We start from the raw sequence: 5,794 nt of genomic DNA, 5'->3' as shown, positions 1-5,794 counted from the left end.
ATTACGTATTGCTCCAATCAAAACCATAATCTCATGATTTCTTATAGAAATGTCTCCTATTTTCAATAAGAAAGTTCCAACTTTTCTTATTTTTTAATCAAAACTCTAATCATATGTTTTATTTTCGGAATGTGTCCAATTTTTAAATCTTGAATGAAAACCCTACTCCTTTGTATTATTTTCGGAATGTGTCCTATTTTAACTCTACTCCTATGTTTTATTTTCGGAATGTGTTCTATTTCTAACAGTAATGTCTCCTATTTTTCAATCTAAACCATACTCGTATGTTTTTTTTCAGAATGCACACTATATTTAAATCAAAACCCAAATCCTATGTTTTCTTTTTGGAATGTCCCATACTTTGTAAACAAAACCCGAATCATATGCTTTCTATTCTTAATGTCTCCCATTTATCAGTTTTGAATCAAAACACAAACCTATGTTTTTCTTTCAGAATTTCTCCTATTTTTCAGGCAATAACTTATTCCTTTCATTTTATTATCCTATGTTTTTCGCATAAGCTATTTTTGAATCAAAACTCTAATCCTATGTTTTCTTATCCGAATGTGTAGTGTTTTTCATTTTTGAACAAAAACACTAATCCTTTGTTTTCATTTCATAATGTCTCGTAGTAATCTCTACTGATTTCTGATTAAAACCCTAATCTTATGTTTTCTTTTCTTAATAACACCTATTTTTAAATAAAAATCCTAATCCTTCGATTTTCTTTTAAGAACGCCTCGTATTTTTGAATCAAAACAATAATTATTTGGTTATTTTCGTAATGTCTCATATTTTTTTTTATCAAAAACCTAATCCTAAATTTTTTTTAATGCATCCTATTTTTTAATAAAAAATCTAATATAATGTTTTCTTTTGGAAATGATTGATATTTTTGAATCAAAACAATAATCCTATGTTTTGTTTTCATAAGGTATCATATTTTTCAATCAAAACCTTAATCTTATTTTTCCTTTTCGTAAAGGTTCCTATTTTTTAATCAAAACCCTAATGCTATGTCTTCTTTTTCAGAAGTCAACTATTTTTGAATCAAAATCCTAATCATCTGTTTTTCTTATTGTAATGTCTCCTAATTTTCAATTAAAACCCTAAACCTATGTTTTCTTTCCAAAATGTCTCAAATTTTTTAACCAAGACTATAATTGTATGTTTTCTTTTCAGAACGTCTACTATTTTTGATTCAAAACCCTAATCCTATGTTTTCTAATAGTAATGTCTCCTATTTTCATTCAAAACCCTAATCCCATGTATATTAATGTCTCTTATTTTTCAATCAAAATCGTAATCCTATATTTTCTTCTAGTAATGTTTCCTATTTTTCAATAAACATCTTAATCATATGTTTTTATTTTCGGAATGCCTACTATAGAATCAAAATCCTAATCCTATGTTTTCTTTTTGGAATGTCTTCTATCTTTCAATCAAAGCCCTAATCCTATGTTTTTCTTTCCTTATTATCTCCTATTTATCAGTTTTGAATTAAAACATTAACCTTGTTTTTATTTTTGGAATGTCTCCAATTTTTCAATAAAAAATGTAATCCTCTCTTTTATTTTCGTAATGTCTGCAATTTTTGAATCAAAATGCTAATCCATTGTTTTTTTTCGGCATGTGCCATATTCCTTAGTTTTTAATCAAAACCCTAATGCTTTGTTTTCTTTTCGGAATATCTCATTTTTTTAATCAAAACCCTAATTTTTAGTTTTGTTTCCTTGCTAATTTTTCTTCAAAACCCTAATGCTATGTTTTCTTTTTGTAATGACTCCTATTTTTTGATAAAAATCCCAATCAAATGTTTTCTTATCGGAATGCCTCCGATTTTTTAATCAAAACAATAATCTTATGTTTTTTCAATGAATGCCTGCAATTTTTGAATCAAAATAATCATCCACGATGTTTTGTTTTTGTAATGTCTCATATATTACAATAAGAACCCTAATACTATGTTTTCAGATAGTAAAGTCTCCTATTTTTCAATAAAAACCATAATCCTATGTTTTCTTTTCAGAATACCTACTATATTTGATTCAAAACCCTAGTCCTATGTTTTCTTTTTGGAATGTATAATATTTTGCAAACAAAACAAGAGTCCTATGTTTTCTTTTCTTAATGTGTACTTTTTATCTGTTTTGAATAAAAACCGTAACATATGTTATTCTTTTAGGAATGTCTCCTATATTTTCAATAAAAAACCTAATATTTATTTTCTTTTTGAAATGTTAGCTATTTTTGAGTCAAAATCCAAATTCTATGTTTTCTTTTCGGAATGTGTCCTATTTTTCATTTTTGAAACAAAAATTCTAATCCTTTTGGAATATCTCATTTTTTTAAATTAAAACCCAAATCCTATCTTTCATTTTGGGAATCTCTGCTAATTTTTAGTCAAACCCTAATCTTATGTTTTCCTTTCGTAAAGCGGGCTATTTCTGAATAAAAATCCTAATCCTGTGTTTTTCTTTTTTTACTGCCTCCTATTTTTTAATCAAAACCATAATCTTAATTTTTCTTTTGGGCATATCTTCCATTTTTGAATCAAAGATTTAGTGCTTTGTTTTATTTTCAAAATGTCTCATTATTATAAGAAAACATGGGATTAGGGTTTTTGTTCAAAAATAGGAGACATTCTGAAAAGAAAAGAAAATATTAGGTTTTTGATTCAAAAATAGAAGTCATTCCAAAAAGAAAACATAGGATTAGGGTGTTGATTGAAAAATAGGAGACATTACTGTAAAAAACATTGGATTAATGTTTCGATTCAAACACAATGGGCATTAGAAAAAGAAAACATAGGATTATGGTTTTTGATTGAAAAATAAGAGACATTACTATAATAAAAAATAGGATTAGAGTTTTGAATGAAAATTAGAAGACATTGCTACAAAAAACATAGGATTAGGGTTTTAATTTGAAATAAGTAGACATACCCAAAAAAAACACACAGGATTAGGCTTTTTATCCAAAATTAAAAAGCATTACTGAAAAAACATATGATTAGGATTTAATTAAAAAATATTAAGCATTATCGAAAGAAAACATAGGATTAGGGTTTTAATTAAAAAATATGAAACATTTCCAAAAGAAAACCTAGGATTTGGGTTTTGAATAAAAAATATGAGACATTTCTAAAAGAAAACATAGGATTATGATTTTGATAGAAAGATACGAGACATTACAAAAAGAAAACATAAGATTAGGGTTTTGATTAAAAAATAAGAGACATTCCGAAAAGGAAATATAAGATTAGTATTTTGATTATAAAACTTGAGACATTTCGAGAACAAAACGTAGGATTAGTATTTTGATTTAAAAATATGAGATATTATTATAAGAAAACATATGATTAGGTGTTTGATTTAAAACCAACAAATAGGAGACATTTACAAAATAAAACGTAGGATTAGTGTTTTGACTTCAAAACATCAAATATTCTGAAAAGAAAACAAAGGACTAGGGTTTTGTTTTAAAAATAGTAGACATTGCGAATAGAAAAGAAAGGATTAGGTTTTTGACATTATTATATAAGAAAACATAGAATTAGGGTCTTGATTAAAAAATATTAGACATTCTGAAAAGAAAACATAGAACTAGCATTTTAATTGAAACGTAGTAGGCATTCCTATATGAAAACATTGGATTAATATTTTGAGTGAAAAATATGATAAATTACTATAAGAAAATATAGGATTAGGGTTTTGGTTAAAAAATTGGAGACATTCTAAAATAAAATAAAGGATTAGTGTTTTGATTGAAAAATAGGATACATTGAGAAAGGAAAACATAGGATTAGGGTTTCGATTAAAAATAAGGAGCCATCCCAAAAAGAAAACATACAATTAGTGTTTTAATTGAAAAATAGTATACATTACTATAAGAAAACGTAGGATTAGAATTTTGATTAAAAACTGAAAAATATGGGATATTTCCAATCAAAGCAATAATCTATGTTTTCATTTCACAATGTGTCCTATTTTTTAATCAAAACTCTCATATTATTTTGAATCAAAACAACAATTCTATGTTTTCTTATCATAATGTCTTATATTTTTCAATTAAAACCTTAATTTTAGGTTTTCTGTACAGAATGGCTCCTATATTTGAATCAAAACCGTAAACCTATGTTTCCTTTTTGAAATATTTGCTATTTTTGAATCAAACCCTAATCCTATGTTTTATTTTTGAAAAGTCACATTTTTTTAGTTTTTAATCAAAACCCTGATCCTAAGTTTTGTTACTATAATGTCACCTATTTTTCAAACAAAACAATAATACTATATTTTCTTTTTGAAATGTCTGATATTTTTCAATCAAAACCCTAATACTATGTTTTCTTTTCGGAATGTCAATTATTTTTTAATAAAAATCCTAAAGCTATGTTTTTGTTTTAGAAAGATTACTATATTTGAATCAAAACCCTAATCCTATATTTTTTTCCTCAGAATGTCACCTATCTTTTAAACAATACACAAATCCTATGTTTACTTTTCTTAATGTCCACTATTTAATAGTTTTGAATCAAAATCCTAACCTATGTCTTTTTGGAATGTCTAAAATTTTCAATCAAAACCCTTAATCATTTATTTCATTTCAGAATGTCTGCTATTTTTAAATCAAAACATTAATCATATATTTTCTTTTAGGAATGTGTCATATTTTTTAGTTTTGAATCAAAAACCTAATCGTTCTTTTTAGAATGTCTCATGTTTTTTTTTCAAATCAAGACCCTAGCCCTAGCTTTTATGTTTGGAATGTCTACTAAATTTTAATCATAACCCTAATCCTATGTTTTCTTTTCGAAATGCCTAATATTTTTGAATAAAAATCCTAATACTATGTTTTCTTTACCGAATGCCTTCTATTTTTAAATCAAAATACTAATCTTATGTTTTTTTTTGGAATGATAGCTATTTTTTAATCAAAATAATAATGTAGGACTTGGGTTTTTATTCAAAACTAATAAATAGGAACATTAAGAAAAGAATACATACAATTATTGTTATGATTGAAAAATATGAAACATTACAAATATAAAATATAGGATTAACTTTTTGATTTAAAATTATGAGACATTATTATGAGAAAACATAAGATTAGTGTTTTGATTAAAATCAAAAAATTGGGGACATTTTAAAAACAGAATATAGGATTAGGGTTTAGATTAAAAATTAGCAGACATTCCCAAAACAAAACATAAGATTATGGTTTTTATTAAAAAATAGGAGGCATTCTAAAAAAAACATAGGATTAGGGTTTTCATTGAAAAGTATGAGACATTACGAAAAGAAAACATAGGATTATTGTTTTGATTAAAAAATAGGAGACCTTCCCAAAAAATAACATAGGATTAGGGTTATGTTCAAAAAATAAGAGATATTTCTATAAGAAAACATAGGATTAGAGTTTTGTTTCAAAAATAGCAGACATTCAAAAAAAAAATAATAAAAGAATAGTGTTTTGATTGAAAAATATGAGACATTTAAAAAAAAAAACATTGGATTCAGGTTTTGATTGAAAGATAGGATTAATAATGTTTGCTTTTGGATAAGTCTCCTCTTTTTTAAAACATAGGGTTCAGGTTTCGATTGAAAAATAGGAGATATTTCAAAAAGAAAACTTAGGATTACGGTTTTGATTGAAAAATAGCAAACATTTCCATAAGAAGACAAAGTTTAGTGTTTTTATTGAAAAATAGGCGATATTCCAAAACAAAAATATAGGACTAGAATTTTGATTGAAAAATAGGACACATTTGGATTAGGGTTGTGATTAAAAAAAG

Source organism: Dioscorea cayenensis, chromosome 1 (genome assembly GCF_009730915.1).
Source record: "Dioscorea cayenensis subsp. rotundata cultivar TDr96_F1 chromosome 1, TDr96_F1_v2_PseudoChromosome.rev07_lg8_w22 25.fasta, whole genome shotgun sequence".
Taxonomy (NCBI): domain Eukaryota; kingdom Viridiplantae; phylum Streptophyta; class Magnoliopsida; order Dioscoreales; family Dioscoreaceae; genus Dioscorea; species Dioscorea cayenensis.
This window is presented reverse-complemented; position numbering follows the sequence as displayed.